General features: G+C 37.1%; 1 protein-coding gene across 3 annotated transcripts in view; it reads right to left on the bottom strand.

Moving 5' to 3' along the window:
* Positions 1-14,894, bottom strand: part of TRAPPC9 (trafficking protein particle complex subunit 9) — an 829,667-nt gene that overhangs the window by 565,665 nt on the left and 249,108 nt on the right. The window lies entirely within an intron of this gene.

Raw genomic sequence — 14,894 nt, 5'->3', positions numbered from 1 at the left:
ACAAAAGCTTATGCTCTCATAAATTTGTTAGTCTCCAAGGTGCCACAAGTACTCCTGTTGTTCTTAAATCCTACTGAAACCCTCAAAACAGGAAACGCTGGCAATCTAAAATGAAAATATGTATAATTGCTGTGGGATTAGAACAGCCTGGATAATGTCACAAACCAAATTTGCCACAAACCAAATTTCTCTAAAATATATATGATTTTGGTTTTTTAGTTCTGTTTTTTAAAAAGAAAACAATTGATTCTGTCCCTGTCTTGGGCTGTCAAAGCCGACTCATGAAATTCTATTACACAGCAAACAAACAAATTATTAAATCCTTTCTGACAAACTGAAAATACCATAATGATTCCTGAGTTGCAAAATGAATTCATTCACCGTATGTGATCATAAAAATAGTACGAAAAGAGAAGAAGAAAAATATCAGTACAATGAAAAAAATTCAAATATATTTCTTGGTCCTTTTTCTTGATATTTCTGACAAATTATATTAAAAGTCAGCAACAGGACAGTAAAACTGACTGCCCTGTACTAAGATGTTTATTACAATAAGCATTTTAAATGTTTTATTACTATGTCCATTTTAAACAAGTATGCTAACGTTCTGTTCAATTTAGACAATTCACCACAGCACAGAGGACCCACAAAAAGACCCCATGTACCATTTAAACCCATCATACATACTTATTTACATTTTCCACAAATATTACATATTTTATGTAATATGACAACATGGTGTTCTATCACAAACAAGTAATATCCATAGGAAAGTAAATTAGCTGCATTTCAAACACTAACTTCACCCTAAAATTTGATTTCAGAATTCAATACTCAGACTTCCCAAAAAGATTCTAATTGCAGATTTGCAGAAAAAGTAAAGTAATGACCAAAATATAAGCCCTTTGAAGAAAGTAAAGTTTTACCTGTTTGTTTACATATATAACAGTATGAGAGGTATAATGAATAAAGAAACCACCCTCACCCTCAACTGGTGGAATAAAGATTAGATCAAAATGCCAAAAATCACCTTCACTGAACTGAGTCTCTATGGCATGCACTTCTGACAGATTTTCCTACCCTAAGGAGGTGAACAGATTTAGACATCAGTAAAACAAAACAATATGCAGAATATTGGATTAATCATTGACCTCTGCCAACTGAGTTATTTACAAAAAAAATCAACAACCACTCCCAAAAAGCAAAAGTGTGTTCTCATGCTTTTCTGAGAACAAATGGGTGGAAATATAAGTGGTAGAAATTAAACACGTGCACTATATTTATCTTGCCTTCAATAATAAATATACATAGCATAGCAAATAGAAATTATATATAATTTCTCCCCACAGGAAAGAAAGACAAACAGATATGACAAATGCTAGTCATGATGCTTAATGCACTTGTGGCAGCTGCTTGGATTCCACAGTATAAGAAATTTAACAAAACAGAACAATCAGAAAGGGTGCCTGGTGGCAAGAAAGATAATTGCACGGGAACCAAATACAGCAGAACCCTGTTTATCCAATTTAATTGGGACCGAGGCCAGATCGGACAATCAAAAATTCGGATAATCCGGAGAATGGGAAAGTGCAAGGGTGCAGCACCACCTAGCGGCCACAGAAGAGATCATCCACTTCTGGACCCAGGTGCCCTAGTGGTTTAGTTAATATGGAGCCGGAAAATGGAGAATTAGATAAATGGGGTTTTACTGTACCTGGTACCAAAGATTCTCTCACACTAACATCCATCAGAACTGAGTACTCTTGGCATTAAGGCCCTCTCTAGTTTTGATTGAAAGCAGGAGAATACTTAGAGCTATGGTGTTTCATACCTTTTCTTTCTCATCCTTTGAGATTCTGGAGCTGCCATTTTAGAGGAGCTGTCTCAATAGTGCAGTGGTTACAAAAAAAAGTGGTTAAACTAACCTGAACTGAACTCCATATTCCCCAAATGAGAAGTGGGTATACTCTGTTTACCTGTGTTTACCCATGACTACACTCTCCCCTCCTCAATCACCCTCTCCCCATACAGAATTAGTGATACGATGATTCTTGACAAACCAACCATTGAGGGTAAAAAAAAAGCACTTCTGCACTGCTCTTGCATATTCAACACCCAAGGAAAATTTCCAAGTAGGCTTTATATAAACTATTTCTAGGTGGTTGGAGGGAATGGGGGGGGGGGAGAAAAGAGGGGCTTTGAGTATTACAAAGAACATTTTGAAGCACTCATTAAAGAAAAGAGAACATCACCTTTTTCCTTCTAAATTGTTTCTGCTATTAATGTATACTTCTTGCCTCTGTACCAGCTGCTTTACTAAAATTATGTTACTAAAAAAAAATTTATATTCATGTTCTCACTAGAATTATAGTACTATGGGTAGAAGCAAAAAAGGCAAATATACTGAATTTTAAAAGGTTTTAAATTTCAGACAATTCTGATTTACAGTATAGCCTAATATGACAAAAAAAACTAATTCACCGAGGCGAATTCTTTATTTTAAATGCAGAACCTGGATTTTTTTTTCCATTCTGCTGTTAGCTGTTGCTTCTCTTTTTTCTTTCTTGTTTTTCTTTCTATTTTTGAAGAGTCAGTCTATCTAAGAGCTGATTATGAAGATTCTAATTTAAGAAAGAAATAGTGGCATAGTCTATAATAATGGAAAAAAGGCAGACATGTTCAATAAATATTTCTGTCCCACATTTGGGAAAAAGCAGATAACGTAGTCATATGACTATGACGACAAAAATATTCTCCAGTAATGCTCCCATGCATTGACACTGTGACTTCCATTTGCCTTCACCACAATTAAATTCAACTATCAAAGAAGTCATGGAGTAATAATTTAGATGGAATATAGGGCCCCAAAGATGTTAACATAACCCAGTCACTGTCTGATATTAAACAATGTTAAACAAGGTCTGGCGCCTGGTATACAGAGACCTCCGCCTGCTTAGTCCCATGACAAACACAACATTAAAAATCCTTTCAACCTGTAATTAAAAATAAAGAAAAGGAAAAACAGTTAAAGTATTTGAAATGCAAAGTATTAAATAAAGCTTTCATTTTAACAACATCCCTTGTTCCCTTTCCCTTCCTTTTCAGAAGGAAAAACCCCCTTGTCTGACTCTCTCATATTGTATGGTAAAAAGTGTAATTTTGGGGGGAAAGAGAAGTTAGGAAGCTGTTGTTGCTAAAGTGTAATCCTGTTTCACCCCAGGTGGCGTTTAGGATTCAGCTGGAGCCCGTAGAGGTTATGATGTCATCTGGGTCCCTCTCTCTGGCCCAGTCTGGTCAGGACATCTCTCAGGATCAGAATGAGATTCAGGGTCCCAGCCATGATGATGCAGCTCACTCCAGTAGCCATTTTTTCTCCCCGAAGTCTCTGTTTAAGGACCCAGAAAGGGAGTGGTGTGTGGAATAGCCCATCCTCTCATTATTTTGTCTACCAGTTAGGCCTAAATTCCTACACACCAGTTATGGTTCACTGATTTCTGCTTCCCCAGTTTTCTGGTTTATCAGGCATGATCTTAACATACTCCCTGAGTTATATCAGGTGGTCTTTTTGTTGGAACTCATTCAATCTGTCTCCCTTTCGTAACTTCTCACATCAAAATTTGTCATAGGTTATTGTCAAGGCTCCTCCCCCACTCTGAACTCTAGGGTACAGATGTGGGGACCTGCATGAAAACTTCCTAAGCTTACTATTACCAGCTTAGGTTAAAACTTCCCCAAGGTACAAATTAATTTTATCCTTTGTCCCTGGCTCTCCACTGCCACCACCAAACTAACTGGGTTTACTGGGAAACATAGTTTGGACACGTCTTTCCCCCCAAAATCCTCCCAACCCTTGCACCCCACTTCCTGGGAAAGGCTTGGTAAAAATCCTCACCAATTTGCATAGGTGACCACAGACCCAAACCCTTGGATCTTAGAACAATGAAAAAACATTCAGTTTTCTTACAAGAAGACTTTTAATAGAAGTAAAGGAATTACCTCTGTAAAATCAGGATGGTGAATACCTTACAGGGTAATTAGATTCAAAACAGAGAATCCCTCTAGGCAAAACCTTAAGTTACAAAAAGGATACACAGACAGGAATAGTCATTCTATTCAGCACAGTTCTTTTCTCAGCCATTTAAAGAAACCATAATCTAACACATACCTAGCTAGATTACTTACTAAAGTTCTAAGACTCCATTCCTGTTCTAGTCTCGGCAAAAGCAGCATACAGACAGACACAGACCCCTTGTTTCTCTCCCTCCTCCCAGCTTTTGAAAGTATCTTGTCTCCTCATTGGTCATTTTGGTTAGGTGCCAGCGAGGTTACCTTTAGCTTCTTAACCCTTTACAGGTGAGAGGATTTTTCCTCTGGCCAGGAGGGATTTTAAAGGGGTTTACCCTTCCCTTTATATTTATGACAGTTATTGTGACATTTTAAGAACCTCAACTGTAAAATATGAGCGTAACTCACAATTAAGGTAAATTTGTAGGCCCAGTTATCACAACAATCACTATAAACAAGTTCAATATAAGCCTTAACTTTATTTCCTCTATAGAAAAATCTATTTCAAAATAGTTTTTTGTCTTTATACTTTTTCAATACAGTATGCTATTCAGTCTGAATTAGATAAAGATCCTGGATATTAAAAATTAACCAAAACAAAGATACCGAATCAAAATTTTAATTACTGGGATATACAAACATACCCTTTTCAGATAAACAAGTAGCAGAGTTAAGACTGTTTCTAGAATGAGCAATGTGATTTTTTTTATTTGTACTCTTAGTTAAGATTTGTAAATCTAGCTGAGTATTTATCTACCTTCCCCTACCTGTTCATTTTTATCCTTTTAATTTTTTTTATTTTTTTTGGAGGGAGAGTCTTTTTCTTATAAAAGTTCCTTGACATATGATGTCAAACTTTTAATACTAAGCTAACCTTAACTTAAATATAAAATGTTTTCTGTTAGAGGGGAAAATAGAGGGAATGACTATTTTTTCCTTTTTTATAAACAATTCAGTTAGTCGGCTGTGCAAGTTGTAACAGAGAATTGGACTGTCAAGTGAAATTTTAATTTCACTAAGTGTTGATTTAAAAAGATTAAAGATTAGAGTAGTACACTGAGTAAGTGTTCTCAAGACATTGCTTACATATATTAATATATTTTAAAATTTGATTAACATTAAGATTCTAGCAGACAAGTTGGACCCAAGAAATTCAAATTGATTAAAAGATTGAAACTTCAACATCACTTTGCCCATTAAATTATATGTTTGAATTTCCTCGCCTTTGCATTGTAAAGCATTACTATTGTTTAAACATCGATTTTTAATTTGATGTTCCTCTGAAAACAAAGCTTTTGTGCAATGTTATAAAACATCCATTGTATTCATTTTTACCCAAAAAAAACTAGAGTAATTATCCACTCAGCAGGGGTTTTGGTGTTTTTTTTTGTTTGTTTGTTTTTAACAAAAACAAACATTATGTATCCAGAAGAACCCAATGTCTAAATCTATTCATTCTAGGAATATTTAACATTTTTAATGTATTTAATAACTTAATGTAAGGCTATTTACAGGAGTTGGGTAATACATTTAAAATGTACTTTAACAACAAGCATCCTTCTGAAACAATTTATTGCACATTTACATGCATTTGATTTACTTTAAAAAATTATATTTGCCACCTTACTTCAGACACTCTTGTCTCAATATACTAACAATGATTAAATAGCACTATTTCAACCCATTTCGACTTCAGACATCTTCAAAGAATATTCACACACAGGATTTCTGTAATCTGGAGGGCAATGAGAAAGTGCTGGCCAACATGGAACATACCAGATTATTTCAATTTATTTCAGTGGGCATAGAATCATAGATCCATTCCACTTGCAGTGAAACTTCACATAGAGCAGCAGAGGGACTTTTATAAACAGGTACAAGGAACCAGCTATACACTGCCTAATAATGACAATGAATACTGTGTTTGATGTTGCATGCCACACAGAAAAATTATACCAGGGAATCCAGTCCTGAGACTTAACTCTAAACCACATACTGCACTGCTTTAAACAGGTAATGGAAAATATATTGGAATTCCACTACTGATGTTCATACAGTGCTAACACATTAATAATAAAGGCATTCTTCAACACAGTAGCAGTACAGAATCAAGGTGATCCTTTGAACGAAAACTCTTTAAAAATACGTGAAATAATTAATAGTTAAAAGACTGGCTTGAACTAGCAAAATATATGTGATTAAAGATGACAGAAAAAACTGTGGTAAAAAAGTTAAGACATCTTAGAAGTCAGCTTCAAACAGTTCTGATCTGCAGCCCAGGCTTATAAGATCAAGTTACAAAATAAGTGAAAATGAATGAAGAATATATTTTAGAATGTATTTTTCTATACTAAGAACATAAAAGAGGCCACACTGGGGCAATATCAATGGTCCACCTAGCCCAGTAGCCTGTCTTCTATCAGTGGCCAATGCTACATGCTTCAAAGGGAATGAACAGAACATGGCAATTCTCAAGTGATCCGTACTCTGATGACAACTCCCAGCCTCTGGCACACAGAGGCTTAGGACACCCAGAGAACGGGGTTGCATCCCTGACCATCTTCACTAATAGCCATTGATGGTCCTATCTTAATAAACTTATCTAATTCTATACTGAGCCCAGTGATACTTTTGGCTTTCACAACATCCCCTGGCAATGAGTTCTGCAGGTAGGCTATGCATTGTATGAAGTAGTACTTCCTTTTGTTTTTTTTAAACCTGCTGCCTATTCATTTCATTGGGTGACTCCTGGTTCTTGTGTTATGTGAAGGGGTAAATATCACTTCCTTATTCACTTTCTCCACACCATTCACGATGTCATACACTTCTATCATATCCCCATTATTTGTCACTTTTCCAAGCTGAACACTTCGCGTCTTTTTAATCTCCCCTCATATGGAAGCTGTTACATCCCCCTAATCATTTTTGTTGCCCTTCGCTGTACCTTTTCCAATTCGAATATATCTTTTTTGAGATGGGGAGACCAGAACTGCATGCAGCTTTCAAGGTGTGGGCATACCATGGAATTATATAGTGGTATTATGATGTTTTGTATTTCATTAGCTACCCCTTTCCTAATGGTTCCTAACATTGTTAGCTTTTTTGACTGCCACTACACATTGACATTCTTGAAAATGATATGGACGTATTGTATAACGTGGTTTAAAGAGCTATTTGCTCCCCAAAAATTTCTATGTATTACTGCTAAAAGAAAACCCGCAGAAGAGGCAATTCTTCTATTTAAGAAAGTCTCTTTTTTAGGTCCAATGGGTGGAGAGTGGGAAGAGAGGCAATAAGACCCAATATTAACTATCTCTGGCAACACAACTATACCAAGACGTTATCCTACTTTCACATGCATAGCTACTTCCTGAATAATTTAATGAATTTTCCATCCCCACAGTACCAGATCATTGTGTAGTTAACAGTATCACTCTGATAAACACAAAAACATATATACCAGAAGTATCACTACACATCTTTCCTCTCTTCTGTTATCCAGTTAATTATGTGAGAAGACAAGGAAGACAAGGAAAGATGTGTGTGCACCCTAGTTCATGTGGCCCTGATCTTTATTTAAACTTTTAACTAAAGATTATTTTGGTATAGTACAGTACAAGAAGGAAAAAATAGCTGTATTTTGACCAGGTTTATTGTATATTTAAACCTGACGCAAAGAAAACCTTAATTTACCTTCCTGGGCCTTTAAACGTAAGGACTGGTTATTAATAGTTGAACATAAGTGAGTTAGTGGATTGTATTTGTGAATTTCCTCTCAGGGATGTCTTCACTGCAGAGTTAACCGCCTGAATCTTTTTTTGTTAAGTGAGCAGGATGGAAGGAATTATTTATAATTCAGCAATGTCTTTCCTCCCTTCTACAAAATGTGCCAAAAACACAACCTTCACAGTGTATGAGGCTTTCCTCTAATACATTTAGAATAATCTAATATGCAGTTGTGTAAACACGATTGAGGTATTACAAATTAGTGCCCAATTTTCATCCCCAATCTATGTACTAGGAAAGAACAGAACTTTTCTAACCCATTGATTTACAGCAAAAAATTTTGGAAACATACTAAAGTTTCATAAATAATGCTACAAGATAGGCATATACTTTACTTTGTTCAGAATAGATACGTTTATAGAAAAAACAGCTCATACCTTCAAAAATATGTATAACTTTGATAGTGATTATGAAAGAATGTTGACATTTGCAGTAAATCACCAAGCACACATGATCAAAAGTGAGTTTAATATGATATTTGCTGAGGCAAATTGACTAACCACCACCAAGAGTATGACTTAGTTAGAGTTCACAAACTATTCAGTCTTCTCTTTTCAGGAATAAAATTACTTATTTTACAGAGCTGTCTCTCCATCAATAAACCAATTTCCCTCCCTTCCCTCCATCCCCAAAACAACAGCGAAACTAGTGTTCTATTTGGATTCATCTGGAATTTGAGATAGTGAAAGATCAAAAATTATACTTTTATTCATATATATCTGTATCAGTGGTCCCCAACCTTTCTGTGGTGGGCACCGAACACCTCGCCGCCGAAACGCTGCCGATGAGTAATCTGTACTTTTTAAAAAATATATTGCTTATGACGGGGTCAAATTAGGGACAATTGATTATAATCTGTGCCTATTCCCAGAAATTCAGAAATAAACATCTATGAATTCTGGGTCAATAAGATTGGTATCACTATAAAATCATCTCCTATCATTCCTAACGTACTTTATGTAGGGGAAGGGGGAATAAAGGTTGGATATTGAATAGCATCGTTTACAACTAAACTAAAAATGTAAATACTATTTTAATGAGCACTGGGTATTTTCTTGCTAGATGAAACAAATTCAAATTACAGAAGAGGAATCATAGAATCGTAGGACTGGAAAGGACCTTCATATATTAAGTCTAGTTCCTTGCACTCATGGCAGGACTAAGCATTATTGAGACCATCCATGACAGGTGTTTGTCTAACCTGCTCTTAAAAATCTCCAGTAAGGAGATTCTACAACTTGCCTAGGCAATTTGTTCCAGTGCTTAACTACCCTAATAGTTAGGAATCTTTTCTTAATGTCCAACCTAAACCTCCCTTGCTGCAATTTAAGCCCCTTGTTTCTTCTCCTATCCTCAGAAGTTAAGGAGAACAATTTTTCTCCCTCCTCCTTGTAACAATCTTTTATGTACTTGAAAACTTATGTACCACCTCAGTCTTCTCTTCTCCAGACTAAATAAACCCAATCTTTAAAAGCTAATTTTCTCTCGGTAAGAACCTTTTCGAAGAGTTTTTCTTTTAACGGAACAAAAAAACCAGAATAGTCATTACAAGATTCTCTTGTTAAAAAATAATCTGAACTGATACATCTATAATAGTACGCTCACTTCCCAATCCTTTGAGTCCATGTCTACACTTCAAGCTGGAGGAATGATTCCCATCTTGAGACACTATGACGCTAATTTTCATCAAGCTAGCATGTTAAAAATAGAATGTGGCCACAGAAGCGCAAGCAGCAGGAGGGGCTAGCTTCCTTGAGATTGTGTCTGTTCAGAAACCTATATTCTCTTAACAGGCATATACATGCAGTGGCTAGCCTCTCCAGCCACTCATACAGAAACAACTTCACTCTATTTTGAGTGCACTAGCTTAATGAGAGATAGGATGGGTATGTCTCCTGAAACTGATAATTATATCCCTAGCTCCAAGTGTAGACGTATCATTATTAGCTAGCAATTTTATGATATTTTCAGACTTTTTGACATTCTGGGTGTCAGTTGCACCAAGAACAGGAATGTGTCTGTCAGATGTAGAGCAATTAACCTTTGTAGGGAGGTAAGAGGGCACTCAGACACAATTATGATGAAAATCATCTTGCAATAATGCTGACTCAGGAACAGTAATCCACAGCCTGAACATTTGAAATCACAAGAATTTGTATTTCATTTCATTTGCAGTGAGGAGTGCAGATTTTGAGCGAGAGGGGGAATCAACCTTGACCTTACAAAAGGCGAAGGCTGCAAACTTCAATATAGGTAAGCTAACAAGTCTCAATGACAAAACTCTCAACAATGACTAGAGGCAGCTGGTATCCTGAATCAATATTTCATATTTTATTCTGGTCCAGGGTATGGTCCACTCCTCCACCATTTGTCTGGTTTTTTCCATCTGCTGTGTCTCTTTGTATATTTAGACTCTGAAGCTCTTTAGGTCAGGGACTATTTATTGTACACTTACATCACCTAGCACAGTGGGACACTGATTGCAGCATGCAGATGCTACCGCAATACAAATAAAGAATAATATAGAACACATGCAGAGGCAGAACTGTAACCTTTGTCTTCTTGCTCCAACGCAACAGGCCTTACCACTTAAGCTAAAGGAAGATCACTGTTGAAAGGAACTTCTCTTCCTGTTAAACTGCAGCATGCTCAGATAGTAATGTAATGCCCAATCCTACTACCACAGAAATCAATAGCAAAATACTCAAATTGTGAGATGAGTGGGAGCATGACTGGGCCAAAAATCATCCACAATAAAAACTATTAATATCTTCACTAAACAGCAATCTGTTCCAGTAGAGCCAGTGTCCACATTTACAAGGCGATTTAACTAAATGGACAATCTGAAGCTACGTCAAGAAGTTTTTGACCTTGAGCAAGATAAACATAAGTCAAAATTTAAAAAAACGAAGTCATTGTAAATTACCTGTAACTCAAAACAATTTCAAAACAATGAAAAAAAAGATTTTCATAAAACTTTGCAAAAACAGTCTCCTGGCCTTCAGAGTAAATCTGGCAAAAATTCTATACAAGTAATTTTTTCAAATCAGATATTAGGAATGGCAATATACAAAAACCTGTTGGAGAACACTTCAATCTCCTTGGACACACAATAGCAGATTTAAAAGTAGCCATCCTTCAGCAAAAAAACTTCAGGACCAGACTTCAAAGAGAAACTGTGGAGCTTCAGTTCATTTGCAAATTTGACACCATCAGCTCAGGATTAAACAAAGACTGTGAATGGCTCGCCAACTATAAAAGCAGTTTCTCCTCCCTTGGTGTTCACACCTCAACTGCTACAAGAGGGCCTCATCCTCACTGATTGAACTAACCTCCTTATCCCTAGCCTGATTCTTGCTTGCATATTTATATCTGCCTCTGGAAATTTCCACTACATGCATCCGATGAAGTGGGTATTCACCCACGAAAGCTTATGCTCCAATACGTCTGTCAGTCTTTCAGGTGCCACAGGACTCTTTGCTGCTTTTTCAATTCAGATTATCAAGGGAGCTGAAATGTGACTTTATAATGGAAGCTGGTTTCATCCTTAATTACTGAGAGATCATTAATGAACACTAAAATACGTAAGTATACATTTAAAGCTAACATTGACATCTACATACATATTTATTTAAATTATTAATATTCAGATTTTTAGATTTGTCACTGTTGTAACAAAATTTGAAACATTGATTCCCATAAGATTTTAAGAACACAATAGATTATTTGAGCTTGATGTGTAAAAAAGGAAGAATTGGGACACTTTTTTTTTTAAACAATAATACAGTTTCAAAATGGTTTGTTTGAGTAAAAAAGTAAGTTAGAAGTCTGGGAAAGTCGAGTGTATTTAATTTAAGAGGAACTATATTTAAAATAGTGGAATGGTAAAGCTCACATATTTTAGGCCTTTGGGAAAACCACTAGCTGAGGATCTCATCACATTAGCTACTACAATAAAAAAGAATTATGGACTATATTTCACTATGATGTTTGTTGTTTTAGCACAGTTCTTCAATAATGATTGTGAGTGATAACCGAAGACACTGAAAGCCTAAATGTGCCAGTACTAATATCTTTATCAATTGTTGAATGTATGAGAACTCAAAGCCAAAAGGAAGACATGTAGGATTTCTGAGGTTAGGGTTGCCAACTTTCTGATTGGGGGCAGAGGGTTGGGGTGCAGGAGGGGATGAGGGCTCCAGCTGAGGATGTGGACTCTGGGGTGGGGCCAGAAAAGAGGGGTTTGGATGTGGCAAGGGGCTTAGATTTGGGGCAGGGGTGCGGGCTCCAGGTGGTGCTTACTGCAGGTGGCTCCTGGAAGCAGCTGGTATGTCCCTGAGGCCCCTAGGCACAGGGGCGACCAGGGGGCTTCACGTACTGCCCTCACCTGCAAGCGTCACCCCCACAGCTCCCATTTGCCGCTGTTCCTGGCCAACGGGAGTTGCAAAGCCAGCACTAGGGGCAGGGGCAGCGCGCAGAGCCTCTCTTGCCGCTCCTGCACCTAGGGGCCACAGAGACATGCAGGCCACTTCTGGGAGCTGTGTGGAGACAGGGCAGGGAGGGAGCCTGCCTTAGTCCTGCTGAGCTACTGACAGGACTTTTAATGGCCTGGTCAGCAGTGCTGACCGGAGCCACCAGGGTCCCTTTTCAATTGGGCGTTCCGGTCAAAAACCAGATGCCTGGCAACCCTACCTGAGGTAGTATAAAATATGAACATCAATTAATTTTCCCTTCACAGAATGAAAACAGTAAAAGAAACAAGCTGTGAACTGTAATTACAGAATCGGATTATCTTTTTACAACTGTAGATAAAAGGGTTTCAGTACAAACCCTCCATTTTGAAACAATTATAATTTTCGCAAAATTATTCCCTTCACCCAGAAAAAAAATCCTACCTGGGACTTAGTCTAAAAAAAAAATTGTTTTGGTCAAGTTTGAAACATTATTGTTTGAATGAATGAAAATAGGATTTTTTTCCATCCTGTGCTACAGCATTCATAGAAAGGGGTAGAATAAAGGCTGTTATGAGAATTTCCTGGTTGTGTTTTAAAATCTCATCCTGCATGTTGCATTCCACTAGGTTTTTTTTCACACTGAAGCACTCCGCCCTCTTCTCTTGACTATCTTGTGAACCACAAACTAATTAAAATATATTTAATCCATTTATCACTCACTGACCACTATGACATTTAAAATAAAAACCTTCTCTCCCTCATCAAGCTCAATCACTGCACTACTATCATCACAATTCCTAACAGACAGTATGCAAACCAACATTTTGAATGAAATGACAGGCCAATAAGTAATCTCCACTAGCTCACTCTGGTCCTGTTTCAGTCTATTAATGTGCAAGAAAAAAGTTCTGTTGTGACCCAGAATCCTACTTTCGACGTCTCTGACTCAAAGAATATTTCCAACACACCTCTGAACATCATACTAATCCATAGAATCCTTCCTAGCAACACTACAAAAAGAAGGATTCTGCATGGACTCCTCCTGAAGGTCAAAATAACAGACTGGACTTCTACACAGATTGTTTCCATCAACGTGCACGGGCTGAAATTGTGGAACAGCAGCATTACTTGCCCCATAACCTCAGCCGTACTGAACACAACACCATCAACAGCCTCAGGAACAACTCTGACATCATAATCAAAAACCTCTCCAACGCATCATCAAGGATCTACAACCTATCCTGAAGGACGATCCCTCACTCTCACAGATCTTGGGAGACAGACCAGTCCTCGCTTACAGACAGCCCCCCAACCTGAAGCAAATACTCACCAGCAACCACACACCAAAAACACTAACCCAGGAACCTATCCTTGCAACAAAGCCCGATGCCAACTCTGAAACATTCAAGTGATACCATCATAGGACCTAATCACATTAGCCACACCATCAGGGGCTCGTTCACCTGCACATCTACCGATGTGATATATGCCATTATGTGCCAGCAATGCCCCTCTGCCATGTACATTGGCCAAACCGGACAGTCTCTATGCAAAAGAATAAATGGACACAAATCTGACATCAGGAATCATAACATTCAAAAACCGGTAGGAGAACGCTTCAACCTCTCTGGCCACTCAGTAAAAGATTTAAGGGTGGCAATTTTGCAACAGAAAAGCTTCATAAACAGACTCCAACAAGAAACTGCTGAGTTTGAATTAATATGCAAACTAGATACCATTAACTTGGGTTTGAATAGAGACTGGGAGTGGCTGGGTCATTACACACATTGAATCTATTTCCCCATTTTAAGTATCCTCATACCTTCTTGTCAACTGTCTAAATGGGCCATCTTGATTATCACTACAAAAGTTTTTTTCTCCTGCTGATGATACTTCATCTTAATTAGCCTCTTACAGTTTGTATGGCAACTTCCACCTTCTCTGTTTGTATAAATCTTTTTACTACATGTTCCATTCTATGCATCCGATGAAGTGAGCTGTAACCCACGAAAGCTTATGCTCTAATAAATGTGCTCGTCTCTAAGGTGCCACAAGTACTCCTTTCTTTTTGTGGAAACAGACTAACACGGCTGCTACTATAAAACCAAATATCTGACTCATCTTGTCCCTTAGGATGCGTAACACCAACTTGCACCCACACATTGAGAAAGAATAAGTAATCTTAGATGAATATGTCACTAAATCCCTATGGCAAATTACAACACAGGACATGCATTAACCAGTAGGCAATATCCCTGAGCAGTGGATTTAAAAAAAAACAAAAACAAAAACAAGGAATATTTTTTATTTAATTTCTTTTCATTACTGCAAGAAACTACATTTTATCCAATATAAGTTCTGATGTATTTTCAGATTATCTTCAAAATCATCTTGCATCATTCCTAGTAGACTTCATTATTTTATACCTTTAAACAACTCGCAGCAAAAAAAAGTCTCAACTATTCAGAATTGAGTCCTTTGTTAGTGACTAAGGCTCTGCATAATTTATTTTATGTATTGTGTACCCTTTGTTTTTCATAACAACCAAACTTAATTTTGGGTTTGGTGATGCTCTTAAAATATTTTTCA

The sequence above is a fragment of the Lepidochelys kempii genome, chromosome 2 (assembly GCF_965140265.1).
Source record: "Lepidochelys kempii isolate rLepKem1 chromosome 2, rLepKem1.hap2, whole genome shotgun sequence".
Classification (NCBI taxonomy): domain Eukaryota; kingdom Metazoa; phylum Chordata; order Testudines; family Cheloniidae; genus Lepidochelys; species Lepidochelys kempii.
The sequence above is the reverse complement of the archived record's forward strand: the minus strand, read 5'-3'. Positions and strand labels throughout refer to the sequence as shown.